General features: G+C 44.6%; 3 non-coding genes across 3 annotated transcripts; 2 read left to right on the top strand and 1 right to left on the bottom strand.

The window, feature by feature from the left end:
* Window positions 1-579: 579 nt before the first annotated feature.
* trnan-guu (transfer RNA asparagine (anticodon GUU)) lies at window positions 580-651 on the bottom strand. The gene has a single exon. It is a non-coding gene; the product is annotated as a tRNA-Asn (tRNA).
* Window positions 652-11204: 10553 nt separating this feature from the next.
* On the top strand, window positions 11205-11276 carry trnac-gca (transfer RNA cysteine (anticodon GCA)). The gene has a single exon. It is a non-coding gene; the product is annotated as a tRNA-Cys (tRNA).
* A 3780-nt stretch (window positions 11277-15056) lies between these two features.
* Window positions 15057-15128, top strand: trnac-gca (transfer RNA cysteine (anticodon GCA)). The gene has a single exon. It is a non-coding gene; the product is annotated as a tRNA-Cys (tRNA).
* Window positions 15129-15203: the final 75 nt, after the last annotated feature.

Genomic DNA, 15203 nt, shown 5'->3' with positions numbered 1-15203 from the left:
TCTTACAATCATAGACAGGTTAGAGCACAGAAGGAGGCCATTTGGTCCATCGAGCCGGTGCCAGCTCTTTGTAAGAGCAATCCAGTTAGTTCCATTCCCCCGCTCTTTCCTTGTAGCCCTGCAAATTTAAACCCTTCAAGTGTTTATCCAATTCCCTTTTTAAAAGCTGCAATTGAATCTACCTCCACCGTCCTATCAGGCAGCACATTCCAGATAAGGAACATTTATTTAAGATAATTAAAATGTTCCATAGGACGGACAGAGAGAGGAAATGTTTCTATCTTGCGGCGGAGGCCAGAACGAGAGGTCATCGATATCAGATGGTCTCTGATGTGGTAAGAATGAGGAACTCGCCACCACGAGGAGCAGTCGGAGCAAACAGGACAGATGGATCAAAGGGGAAGATGGAGGAGATGAATTGGGGAGGGAGGAGGCTCGTGTGGAGCTTGAACCGTGGCATGGACCAAACGGGATGAGTGGCCTGTTTCCCTGCTGTCGAGTCGACGTAAACATCAATCCTGCTGCTGCACGGAAGGCAGACTGAGTTTGTGATTCACAAGATAAGAACTTAAAAGGTAGAGAGGGCATCTGGATTTGAACCAAAGACCTCTTAATCAACAGTCAAACGCTCTACCACTGAGTTACACCCCCCACCTCTATGATGATTTCTTGCACACACAAGTTAACGGAGCTCAGTCCCTGGCCGTCACCAATGTTGATACAACCAACCTGAATAGAAGTTTCATCAGTTATTCAGGGAGACAAATAACTGCGGCAATTAGAAATGTTTCATGAATGGAGTGAGTCACACTATTGTGTGCAGATGCGATGTACAACCCAACATGGACAGTGTTGTCACTGAGCTTCACTGAAAACATCCTTACCACAGAACGCAGAACTCGAAGCACCAGACAAACGAAACCTGAATTTCAACGAGACGTTTCTCCAGCTGCAGTCAAATGCTCTCTCACTGTGCTCTGCTCCCAGCTCTTTAGATCGTTGCAGTCAACACAAGAAACACCAGGTTCAATGTGCAGTTTCACAACACCATGCGATCAGTGCCATATATGGAAGTGTACAGAATATCGCACCAATATAATAAATATTCACCTCGCAGGCATTAGGCAAGTGTGGACAGGAGGAGACAGTGTGTGAAGCGACTGTAACTTGTATGAAGTCAATAAACTCGTTTGCAGGTTGCGGAACAGAAGCGGTTCTTAATGAATGGAAACGTGTGTAAATTGCAGAATTCACATCCTGGCCATGAAATAAGAGGCTGTGAAAGTTCAAAGTGTGAATCCTCTAGGAGTTAAAAGTGGAAAATGCTAAAAAAAAGTATCTTTTCATCCATCAGATGCAAGCAGAAAGTTCTGGTGACAGGGTTGTGGCCGTCTTTCTCAATCATTATTTTAAACCTTATTATGTTATGATCGCTATTACCTAGATGTTTCCCTACCCTGACATTTCTTAACTCCTCCGTTTCACTTCCCATTACGAGATCCAGCAGTGATTCATCTCTTGTATGCCTGTCTTTGTTTTATCATTTCATCACTCCAGCCTGCTCTCCCTGCCTCACTCTCCCACTCAATCACTCACTCATTCACTTCTTCAATCACACACTCACTCATTCACTCACACACTCACTCACAAACTCACTCATTCACTCACTTACTCAGTCGTTCATTCGCTCATTCACTAACTCACTCACTCATTCACTCATGCACTCACTCGTTTACTCGCACACTCAATCAATCACACTTTCACTGAATCCCTCACTCGCTCATTCACTCATGCACTCATTCACGCACTCACCCGTTCACTCATACACTCACTCACTCAGTCACTCTCACTCACTCACTCAGTCTCACTCACTCACTCAGTCTCACTCACTCACTCACTCAGGCACTCACTCACTCACTTACTTATTCTCACTCACTCACTCACTCACTCACACAATCGTTCCACCCGAAGAGATTGAGAAAGACATAATTAAGACAAGGACCAAAGTGATAAATTGGATCAAAGCTCATTTTGAGGGGATCAGAATGGAACTACGTCAGATAAACTGGAAAATATTTTGACAGACAAAGAGATCGAACAGCAGAGGTAAATGTTTGAAACGGAGATCAGGAGAAATATATTCCTCAAAAAAACATGAACAAACTCGTCAATAATGAAACACCATTTGGTTGCCCATCCCAATATGTACACAATACATAAAATAATAAAATTACATAATATTATAAAAAGGTTATAGGGGCGTTCGAGAAGATGCAAAAAAAAAGATTTACCAGTATGATATCAGAACTGAGAGGATGTAACTATCAGGAAAGATTGAACAGGCTGGGACTCTTTTCTCTAGAAAAGAGAAGGCTGTGGGGTGACCTGATAGCGGTCTTTAAGATTATAAAATTGTTAGACATGGAGAAAATGTTTCCACTTATGGGGGAGTACAAAACCATAGATCATAAATATAAGATGGTCATTAATAAATCCAACAGGGAATCCAGGAGAAACTTCTTTACCCAGAGAGGTGATGAAAAGGTGGAATTCGCAACCACAAGGAATAGCTCAGGCCAGAAGCTTAAATGCATTTAAGGGGAAGCTCGATAAAATAACGAAGGATAAAGGAATGGAAGGGTTTGCTGATAGGCTTTGATGTAGCATGCAGGAGGTTCACGTGGAGCATCAATGCCGGCATAGACCAATTGGGCCAAATGGCCTATTTCGCTGCTGCAGACTCAATGTAATTCAACAGAAAGAAGATTCCTGCAGCTGCCGGGAAGGCAGACTGAGGGTCTGACTCACAACAGGATGAACTTCAAAAAAAAAGGGGGCGGTTGTATTTGAACCATAGCCCTCTTAATCTGCATTCAAATGCTCTACTACTGAACTACACCCCCAGATCTCCGAAAGTCTTTTGCACACACAAGGTAACGGAGCTCAGTACCTTTCCGTCACCAATGTTGATGCAACCAACCGGATCAGACGCGTCATCAGTTATTCTGGGAGACAAACAACCACGGCAATCAGAAATGTTTCATGAATGGAGTGATTCACACTATTGCGCACAGATGCGATGCACAACCGCACATGGAAAGTCTTGTCACTGAGCTTCAGTGAACACAACCTTACCACAGAACGCGGAACTAGAAGCACCAGATAAACGACACCTGAATTGCATCCAAATGTTTCTCCAACTGCAGTCAAATCTCTTTCACTGTGCTCTGACCCCAGCTCTTTCGATCGTTGACGTCGACACAAGCAACACCAGGTTCAATGTGCAGTTTCACAAGATCATGCTATCAGTGCCATATATGGACGTGTACAGCATATCGCATTAATGTAATAAGAACATAAGATAAGAACATAAGAAATAGGAGCAGGAGTAGGCCATACGGCCCCTTGAGCCCGCTCTGCCATTCAATCAGATCATGGCTGATCTTCGACCTCAACTCCACTTTCGCTTTCTCTCCCCAAATCCCTTGATTCCCCGAGAGTCCAAAAATCTCTCCATCTCAGCCTTGAATATAATCAGCGACTGAGCATCCACAGCCTCTGTGGTAGAGAATTCCAAAGATTCACAATCCTTTGAGCGAAGAAATTCCTCCTCATCTCAGTCTTAAATGGGCGACCCCTTATCCTCAGACTATGCCCTCTACTTCTTGACTCTCCAGAAACATCCTCTCAGTAACTACACTGTTAAGTCCCCCATAATCTTGTTTGTTTCAATGAGATCACCCCTCAGTCTTCTAAACTCCAGAGAGTATCGGCCAATTCTACTCAATCTCTCCTCATAGGACAACCCTCTCATCCCAGGAATTAATCTAGTGAACCTTCGTTGCACCGCCTCTAAGGCAAGTATATCCTTCCTTAGATAAGGAGACCAATACTGTACACAGTACTCCAGGTGAGGTCTCACTAAACCCTATACTATTGCAGCAAGACTTCCTTACTTTTTTACTCCAACCCACTTGCAATAAAGGCCAACATGCCACTTGCTTCCCTAGTTGCCTAATAAATAAGCATCCAGCAGAGATTCGGCAAGTGCCGAGAGGAGGAGCTCGTGTGCAAAGCAATGGTAACACATGTTAAGTCAATACATTCAGTTGCAGGTTTCGGAACAGAAATGGGTCTGAACTGAAGTCACCAAACAATGTGCGCAGTGGGGAAAGTAATAAATCAACTTCACCACAAGAGGCGAAAATGACCCAATAGTAAGGTGTTTTGATGGATTTGAACCAAGCACTCTTACTGATTTATGGTCAAGTGTTCTATTGCTGAACGAAACCCACACAGGATAATATGCAATGTTACACCCTGGTTCAAAAAAGGGTGTGTGGATAAACCCGGCACCTACAGGCCAGTGAGCTCAACTGCAGTGGTGAGGAGATTTTATAATGAATAATCCAGGACAGAATTAATAGTCACTTGGACAAATGTGGATTAGTAAAGGAAAGCCAGCACGGATTTGTTGAAGGAAAATCGTGTTCAACTAACTTGGAATATAATCATAGAAATGTTACATCACGGAAGGGGGACATTCAACCCATCAAGTCCGTGCCAGCTCCATGCAAGAGGAATCCAGCTGGTCCCACTCCCCCGCCCAATCCCTGTAGCTCTGCACATTTTTCGTTTCAAGTGCTGATCCAATTCCCTTTTGAAGGCCATGATTGAATCTGCCTCCATCAGCCCCTAGTGCAGTGCATTCCAGATTCTAACCACTCGCGGTGTAAAAAAAGTGTCCTCATGTATTATGTACCGACGAGGATCCACAAACAAGTGTTCTTTCATTATTGGCCCGATTGTTCTTCTGTTTAGAGTAATATATTTCTACTGAACTCTATTGGTCTCCGTTTTAAATATTTACCTCTCCTGTTCTATCTCTTTGTCCGTCAACATTTATTGCAGTTTATCTTCCCTAGTTCCATTCTCATACGCTCAAAATGAGCTTTGTTCTAATCTATCACTTTGGTCCTTGCCTTACTTCTGTCTTTCTCAATCTTTTACGGTGGAGGAATTGAGGGAGAGAGTGACTGTGTGAGGATGTGAATGAGTGAGTTACTTAGTGAATGAGTCTGTAAGTGAGAGAGTGTGAATGTGAGTGAGTCTGTAAATGAGTGAGCGAGTGATTGAGTGAGTGTGAGATTGGGGCTGGGACGGCTGGCAGGATCAACGAAATCACAAAATGGAGACAGGCAGACAAGAGAGGTGTCGTTTCTGGATCTAGTCATGGCAAAGAAAACGGATGAGAAAAGAAAAGTAATCGTAGGGGAACATGTCGGCACTAGCGATCATAACATAATAGGGATTAAAAGAATGATGGTGGAAGAGGGCCAGAAGTCTGTCATCAGCACTTGCTGCCTTCATTTTACGGTCAAAGATAGCCTTTCAGCATTTTCTACTTTTATTTCATGGACAATTCACACTTTGAACACTCACAGCTTCTTATTTCATGGCCAGGATATGAATTCTGCAATTTACACGCTTTTCCATTCATTAAGACACACTTCTGTTCCGTAACCTGTAACTGAATATATTGACTTGACACGTGTTACAGTCACTTCACACACTATCTCCTCCTGTTGACACTTGCCTAATGCCTGCTGGATGCGTATTTATTACATTGATGCGATATTCTGTACAGTTACATATATGGCACTGAGAAACGGCCCATTGAACCTAGTGTTTCTTGTGTTGACTGCAACGATCTAAAGAGCTTGGGACAGAGAACAGTGAGAGAGCATTTAACCGCAGCTGGAGAAAACTCTGGTTCAAATTCAGGTGTCGTTTGTCTGGTGCTTCTATTTCCACGTTCTGTGGTCAGGATGTGTTCATTGAAGCTTAGTGACAAGGCTTTCCATGTCTGGTTGTGCATCGCATCTGTACACAATAGTGTGACTCTTTTCATTCATGAAACATTTTTGATTGTTGTAGTTATTTGTCTCCCAGAATAAATGATGGCGTTTCATTTCAGCATGGCGATATCAATATTGATGATGACCAGGTACTGAGCTCCATTACCTTGTGTGTGCAAAAAAACCGCCTAGGTGTGTGGGTTTAGCTCGGTAGTATAGCATTTGATTGGCGATCAAGCGGTCTTTTATTCAACTTCAGGCGCCCCCTCTATCTTTAAAATGTTTTCTCCAGAGAGTCATACAGTAAGTCTGTTCCTGCAGTTGCAGGTTTGTTATTTACGTTGAGTTGCATTGAGTCTACAGCAGGCCATTTGGCTCAAGTGTTCTATGTCAGCATCCAGACTCGTTCATCTAAAACTCCCCATCCAGCTTCCATTCCTTTCTCCTTCGTGTGCTAAGTTAGTTTCCCCTTAAATGCATCGAAGTTATTTAACTCAACTATTCCATTTGATAGCCTTTTCAACATTCTTACAACCCTTTGGGTAAGGAAGTTTCTTCTGAATTCCTTTGTGGATTTATTAGATTATCTGATATTGATAACCTCCAGTAATGGACTCCCCACAAGTGGAAACATTTTCTCTACGTTTACCCTATCTTATGTATCCCCTAGTGGTCCTAATAATCTGGCAAGTATACTTTTGTTATTGATGTGTCTGTCGAATAATTTTCTATTTCATTTTATATTCCTTAAGAATTAATTTCCTTGTTTCTCATCGCTTTCTGAATTGTTTTTTGACATCCATCCAAACCTCTTCCTGTTCCCTTTTGCCCCAAACCTCTTTCTATTCCCTTTTGCCTGACCAATCCCCCAGAGTCTGACCCCGCCCTCGGCGTCTGACTCCAAACCCAGAGACTGGACTTCTACCCCAGAGTCGGACCCCGCTCCTCGCGTCTGACGCCTGCCCCAGAGTCTAACCCCTCCATCGAGTGTGACTCCACCTACAGAGTCTAACTCCTCCACCAGAGCCTGATAACTCATTCAGAGCCTGAGTCCTCCTCCAGACACTGACTCCTCCCCCAGAGCCTGAATCCTCCCCCACAGTCTGACTCCTCCCAATGACTCAGTTTGCTTGACTTTGATCAGTCACTGTGCAGACGTAGAATTATAGAATCAATGATTGGTTACAGCACAGAAGGAAGCCATTTGGCCCATCGAGCCCGTGCCGGCTCTTTGTAAGGGCAATGCAGTTAGTCCCATTCCCCCGCTCTTTCCCCGTAGCCCTGCAATTTCAATCCCTTCAAGTGTTTATCCAATTACCTTTCTGAAAGCTGCAATTGAATCTGCATCCACTGTCCGAATTAGGCAGCGCATTCCAGATCATAAACACTTTCCATAAAATAAATAATGGCTTTAATAAGGTGGACTGGGGTGGAGGAAATGTTTCCATCATGTGGGGAAGACCAGAACGAGAGGTCATCGCTATGAGATGGTCACCAGTGTCGTGAGAATGTGGAACTCGCCACCAGGAGGAGAAGTCGGAGCAAACAGGACAGATGGGTGAAAGGGAAGATGGATGAGCACAGGTTGGGGGACAGTGACGGAAGGGGAGTGTGATTGGGTGAGATGAAGTGTGGAGGGAGGATGCTCGTGTGGAGCATCAACAGCGGCATTGACCAAAGGAGATGAGTGGCCTGCTTCCCTGCTGTAGACTCGATAAAAACATCAATTCTGTTGTTGCAGGGAATGACGGACTGAGTGTCTGATTCCCGAGATAAGAATTTAAAAGGAGGAAACTGGATTTGAACCAGAGACCTCTTTATCTGCCGTTAAATGCTCGGTGATGATTTCGTGCACACACAAGGTAACGGAGCTCAGTATCTGGCAGTCACCATTGTTGATATAACCAACCTGAACAGAAGCTTCATAAGTTATTCTGGGAGACAAATAACTATGACAATCAGAATGTTTCCTGAATGCAGTGAGTCACACTATTGTGTATAGGTGCGATGCACAACCCAACATGGAAAGCCTTGTGACTAAGCTTCAGTGAACACATCCTCACCACAGAACGCGGAACAAGAAGCACCAGCCAAACGAAACCTGAATTTCAACCAGAGGTTTCTCCAGCTGCAGTCAAATGCAATCTCACTGTGCTCTGCCCCAGCGGCCAACACAAGAAACAGCAGGTTCAATGTGCAGTTTCACAATATCATGCTCTGTCTGCCATATATGGAAGTGTACTGAATATCGCATCAATGTAATAAATAATCGTCCAGCAGGTATTAGGCAAGTGTGGACAGGATGAGACAGTGTGTGAAGTGACTGTAAGTTGTTTTAAGTCAATACATTCGATTGCAGGTTGCGGAACAGAAGTGGGCCTTAATGAATGGAAAAGTGTGTAACATGCAGAATTCACAACCTGGCCATGAAATAGGAGGCTGTGAGTGTCCAAAGTGTGAATCCTCCAGGAAAAGAAAGTGGAAAATTCTGAAAAGTCTCATTTTTTCCGTTAGATGGAGGCAAAAATTGGTGGCGACAGGCTTGTGGCCGTCTTTCTCAATCATTATTCGAAACTTCGTTATGTTATGATCACTATTGCCTAGATGTTCCCCGAAACTGACATTTCTTATCTCCTCCGTTTCAGTTCCCATTACTAGATGCAGCAGTGATTCCTCTCTTGTCTGCCTGACTCTGTTTTATCATTTCATCGCTTCAGCCTGCTCTTCCTGCCTCCCTCTCGCAGTCAATCACTCAAACACTCACTCATTCACACACTAACTCATTCATTCTCTCACTCCCACAATCCCTCTATCCGAAGAGATTGAGAAAGTCATTAGTAAGACAAAGTAATAGATTGGAACAAAGCTAATTTTCAGCGGATGAGATTGGAACTACGTTAAATAAACTGTAAAACATTTTGACAGACAAAGAGATGGAACAGCAGAGGCAAATATTGAAAACGGAGATCAATAGAGTTTAGCAGAAATATATTCCTCAAAAAACAAACTAGTCAATATTGAAACACCATTGGGTTGCCCATCCCCATCTGTAGACAATACATAAAATGATAAAATTACACAATATTATAAAAAGGATATCGAGGCATTGGAGAAGGTGCGTAAAAGATTTACTGGGATGATACCAGAACTGAGATGAGACATCTATCAGGAAAGATTGAACAGGCTGGGGCTCCTTTCTCTAGAAAAGAGAAGGCTTAGGGGTGACCTGATCGAGGTCTTTAAGATTATAAACATTTTAGACACAGAGAAAATGTTTCCACTTGTTGGGGAGTCCGAAAGCATAGGTCATCAATATAAGCTCGTCACTGATAAATCCAATAGGGAATTCAGGTGAAACTTATTTTCCCAGCGAGCGGTGAGAATGTGGAACTCGCTACCACAAGGAATAGTTGAGGGGAATATTGTAGATGCATTTTAGTGGAAGCTGGATGATCATATGGGAGAGAAATGAATCGAAGGATATGATGATAGCGTCAGATGAAGTAGGGAGGGAGGAGGCTATTGTGGAGCATCAATGTCAGCATAGACCAGTTGGGCCGAGTGGCCTGTTTCTCTGCTGTCGACTCAATTTTGCTCAACATAAACAACAAACCTGCAGCTGCAGGGAAGGTAGACCGACGGAATGACTCCGAACAGGATGCAGTTAAAAAAGGGAGAGCGGATATCTGGATTTGCACCAACGACATCATGAGTTGCAGTTAAATGCTCGACCACTGAGCGACACCCCCACATCTGTGATGATTTCTTGCTCACAAAACGTAACGGAGCTCAGTACCTGGCAGTCAGCAATGTTAATATAACCAACCTGAAAAGAAGCTTCATCAGTTTGTAAGTGCACCAAATCATCACAGATGTCAAGGTGTGGCTCAGTGTTAGAGCATATAACTGCAGATTACAAGATTTTCGGTTCAAATCCAAACGCCTCCTTGCACGTTTAACTTCTTACCTTGGGAATCGTGCACTCAGTCAGCCTTCACTACAGCAGTAAAATTGTTGTTTACATCGAGTCGACAGCAGAGAAACAGGCCCACTCGTTTGGTTTCTGCCATCGTTGATGCTCCACACAAGCATCCTCCCACCCGACTTCATCTCACGCGATCTCCCTCCCCTCCCGTTCTTTTCTCCCTCGTCTGCTGCTCCGGCGAAGAAACATAGAAAATAGGAGCATATTCGGCCCTTCGAGCCTGCTCTGCCATTCAATATGACCATGGCTGATCCTCTATCTCAATACCATATTCCCGCTCTCTCCACATACCCCTTGATGCCTTCAGTGTCTTGAAATCGATCTCTCTCATTCTTCAATATATTCAGTGATTTGGCCTCCACAGCCTTCTGTGGTCGAGAATTCCACAGGTTCACCACCGTCTGAGTGAAGAAATTTCTCCTCATCTCAGTCCTAAATGTCCTACCCCGTACCTGTGACCCCTTGTTCTGGACCCCTCGGTCAGCGGAAACATCCTCCCAGTATCCAATCTGTCTAGTCCTGTCAGAATTTTTTTGTTTCAATGAGATCAGCTCTCATTCTTCTAAATTCGAGTGAATACAGGCCGAGTCAACCCAATCTCTCCTCTTCAGGGTCAGGCCCTGAGGGCGGAGTCAGATACAGGGGCGGGTTCACTTTCTGGGGGAAGCGTCAGATTATCGGGTCGGGGCGGGTGTCTGGCTCTGAGGCAGGATTAAAGCTCTGGGGAAGAGTCAGGCTCTGGGGGAGGAGTCAGTCTCTGTAGGCGGAATCAGGCTCTGGGGGAACAGTCAGACTCGGGGGAGGGGACCGACTCTGAGGGAGGAGTAAGGCTCTGGGGAGGAGTTAGACTCTGAGGGAGGAGTGAGGCTCTGAGGGAGGACTCAGACGCTGTGGAGGTGTCCGGCTCTTAGGGCGGAGTCAGTCATTGAGGTAGGAGTCAGTCATTGGGGGAGGAGTCAGTCACTGGGGGAGGAGTCAGGCTCTGGGACAGTGGTCAGACTCGGTGTCGGGTCAGACTCTGGGGGAGGTGACAGATTCTGGGGCAAGGTTCAGACTCTGGGGGAGGAGTCCGACTCTGGAGGTAGCGTCAGACTCTCGGGGATGGGTCAGACTCTGGGGCAGAGGTCAAAGGCTGGGGGAGGGGATCCGACACTGAGTGCCGTGTCAGATTCTGAGGGCGGAGGCAGACTCGAAGGCAAGAGTTAGATTCTGAGGGACGGGTCAGGCTCTGGAGGTGGAGTCATATTCTTGCCTATCAGAATAACTCATGAAGGTTCTTTTCAGAATGGTGCGATCAATGTTGATGATGGCCAGGTGCTAGACTCCATTGACTTGTGTGTGCTAACGCTTCATGTAGATGTGGGGGTGTCGCTCAGCGGTAGAGCATTTGACTGCAGATCAAGAGGTCTTTGGTTCAAATCCAAGCGCCCCCTCTATCTTTTAATTGTTCCCTGTCGGAAGTCATGCAGTCAGTCTGTTCCTGCAGCTGCAGGATTGTTATTGACATTGAGTCCACAGTCGGCCATTTTGCCCACTTGTTCGATGCCAGCGTCCATTCTCCACACAGGCCCTCTTCCTCCCTCGTTCATCGAACCCTTCCATTCCCGTCCCCTCTCCACTTTGAGGGAGTGCCAGAGAGAGATTAATCACCTTCTTCAATATTTCCCACTCCTGTTCTATCTCTTTGTCAATTTTTTTCAACTTCCCCAGTTCTATTCTAATCCGTTCAAAATTAGTTTGTTTCAAATCAATAACTTTGTTATTTGTCTTACTTAAGTATTTCTAAATATTTTACTGAGGAGGGATTGAGGGAGGGAGGGAGTGAGTGAGTGAGTGAGGGAGGGAGGAAGTGAGCGAGGGAGGGAGGGAGTGAGTGAGTTCGTGAGCGTTTGAGTGAATGAATGAGTGAAAGCGAGAGGGTGACGGATAGAGCAGGCAGGAACGATGTAATGATAAAAGGGAGACAGGTGGGCAAGAGAGGAATCACTGCTTGATCCAATAATGGAAAATGAAACGGTGCAGGTAAGAGAAGTAAGTGTAGGAGAATAGCCAGGCACTCGCGGCAAGATTTAAAATAATGATTGAGAAACACAGCCACAAGCCTGTGGCCAGCAATTTCTATTCGAATCCGGAGGGTCAAACAGAGGCTTTTGAGCATTGTCCACTTTGGACATTCACGGTCTCTTATTTCATGGTTAGGATGTGAATTCTGCAATTTAGACACTTTTCCATTTGATAAACCAACTTCTCTTCCGTAACCTGTAACTGAATATTTTGACTTAACACATGTTACAGTCGCTTCACACACTATCTCCTCCTGTCCACACTTGCCTAATACCTGCTGGAAGCTTATTTATTAAACTGATGCGATATTCTGTACACTTTCATATATGGCACTGAGAGCATGATCTTGTGAAACTGCACATTGAACCTGTTGTTTCTTGTGTTGACTGTAACAATCTACAGAGCTCGGGGCAGAGCAGAGTGTGAGAGCACTTGACAGCTGCTGGAGAAAAATCTGGTTGAAATTCAGGTGTCCTTTGTCTGGTGCGTCCAGACCAACGTTCTGTGGTAAGGATGTGTTCACTGAAGTCTGAGGCAGAGAGTGAGTGTGTGAGTGAGTGAGGGAGGGAGGGAGTGAGGGAAGGAGGTAATGAGGGATGGAAAGAGTGAGTGAATTAGCGTGTTCGTGAGTGTGCGAGTGACTGAATGAGTGAGAGCGAGAGGGAGGCAGGGAGAGCAGGCAGGAGTGATAAAACTACAAAAGAGAGACAGGCAGACAAGAGAGGAATCACTGCTGGATCTAGTAATGGGAAATGAAATGGAGGAGATAGGAGAAGTAAGTGTAGGCGAATATCGAGGCACTAGTGATAAGGTTTAAAATAATAATTGAGAAAGACGGCCACAAGCCTATTGCCAGCACTCTCTGCGAGCATCCGCGGGTCAAATAGAGGCTTTCAGCATTTTCCACATTTATTTCCTGGCGACGTCACACTTTCGACACTCACAGCTTCTTATTTCATGGCCAGGATGCAATTTACACACTTTCCCTTTCTTTAAGTCCCACTTCTGTTCCGTAACCTGTAAATGAATCTATTGACTTAACAAATATTACAGTCACTTAACACACTATCTCCTCCTGTCCGCTCTTGCCAAATGCCTGCTGGATGTTCATTTATTACATTGATTCGATATTCTGTACACTTACATATATGGCACTGAGAGCATGATCTTGTGAATCTGCACATTGAACCTGTTGTTTCTTGTGTTGACTGTAACGATCTACAGAGCTAGGGGCAGAGCACAGTGAGAAAGCACTTGACAGCTGCTGGAGAAATATCTGGTTGAAATTCAGATGTCGTTTTTCTGGTGCTTCCAGTTCCGCCTTCTGTGGTGAGGATGTGTTCACTGAAGTTTAGTGACAAGGCTTTCCATGTTGGGTTGTGCATCGCATCTGTGCACAATATTGTGACTCACTCCGATCATGAATCATTTCTGATTGCTGTAATTATTTGTCTCCCAGAATAACTGATGAAGCTTCTTTTCAGATTGTTTCTCACTTCAGTGATGACTGCCAGGGACTGAACTCCGTTGCGTTACTTCATCCGTGGACGATATCAGTGGGTGCATTGCTTAATTGCAGTGTTTCATTGTAAACCAAGAGATCGCTCGTTTAAATCCCGATACTCCCTCTTCTTTCTAAATGATTTTGTGATTCATACAGTAAGTCTGAATTCCCTGTAGCAGCAGGATTGTTGTTTACATTGAAGCTTCAGCAGAGAAACAGGTTAGCTATCTCGATTGGTCAATTCCGGTATTTATGCACCACATGAGTCACCTCCTGCCCTATTTCATCTCGTTCTATCAGCTACACATTCCTTTCTCTTTCATCTCTTCATCGAGCTTCCCTTTTAAAGCATCTATGCCATTTGCCTCAATTATTCCTTTTGGTGGCGAGTTCCACATTCTTACCGCCCTTTGGGGAAAGAAGATTCTCCTGAATTCCCTCACAAATGGAAACGTTTTTTCTGCGTCTACCCTATCGAACCCTTTCATAATCTTAAAGACCTCTATCAGGTCACCCCTCAGTCTTCCCTTTTCCAGAGAAAAGAGCTCCAACCTGTTTAGTCCTCCTGAGAAGTATATGCTCCGAGTTCTATTATCATCCTTGTGAATCTTTGTTTCAGCTTTGCCAATTCCTCTTTATTCTTCTTAAAATCTGGAGACCAGAATTGTTCACGTTACTCCAAGTGTGGTTTCCTTTTTCACTTCACCTCTGAACTTTCCATTCTCAGCCTGGTTCGCACTTGTATTATCAACCTGACATCTGCCATCCGGCCACTTCCTCTGCTTCATTTTATTCTCTATCTCCTTCGTCATCCAGAGAGCTCTGGCTTTAGTTGCCCTACCTTTTCCTCTTGTGGGAATGTACACAGACTGTACCCGAACAATCTCCTCTTCAAAAGCCGCTCTTTGCTCGATTACAGTTTTGATTCCATTTTACCAGGGCCGGATCAGTTCTCAATCCTCTGTAATTGACCCTCTTCCAATTAAGTATTTTTACTCTAGATTAATCCTTCTCCTTTTCCATTGTTATTCTAATCCTTATGATACTCTGTTCGCTGTTCCCGAAATGCTCCCCCAAGGACACTTGCTCCACATTAACTATCTCAATCCCTGGAACCAGGTCCAGCATTGCCTCCTAACTAATAGGTTACAGTTGCTTCACACACGAGCTCCTCCTGCCACACTTGCCAAATGCCTGCTGGATGCATCTTTATTATATTCTGTACACTTACATATATGACACTGATAGCATGAACTTGGAAAACCACGCATTGAACCTGGCACTGCATTTGTTGACTGCAAGTATCTAAAGAGCTGGGGGCAGAGCACAGTGACAGAGGATTTAAAGCAGCTGAAGACCTCTGCTTGAAATTCTGATGTTGTTTGGCTGGTGCTTCGAGTTCCGCGTTCTGTGGTGAGGATATATTCAATGAAGCCGAGAGACAAGGCGTTCCAAGTTGGGTTGTGCATCGCATCTGTACACAATAGTGTGACTCACTCCGTTCATGATTAATTTCTGATTGGTGTCATTATTTGTCTCCCAGAATAACTGATGAAGCTTCTTTTCATGTTGGTGACATCAACATTTGTGACTGCCAGCTACTGAGCTCCATTACATTGTGCGTGCAAGAATGGTCAACAGATGTGGGGGTGTAGCTCAGTGGTAGAGCATTTGACTGCAGATCAAGAGGTCTCTGGTACAAATCCAGGCGCCCCCTTTGCACATTCTCAGAGCTTCTTTTGGGGACTCAGAAAATCAGTAATCTGTCGCTGTCGTTGTTCATATTGACCCT

This window comes from Heptranchias perlo, chromosome 20 (genome assembly GCF_035084215.1).
Source record: "Heptranchias perlo isolate sHepPer1 chromosome 20, sHepPer1.hap1, whole genome shotgun sequence".
NCBI classification, from domain to species: Eukaryota; Metazoa; Chordata; class Chondrichthyes; order Hexanchiformes; family Hexanchidae; genus Heptranchias; species Heptranchias perlo.
Note: the sequence above shows the minus strand (reverse complement) of the source record. Positions and strands in the feature narration are given on the sequence as shown.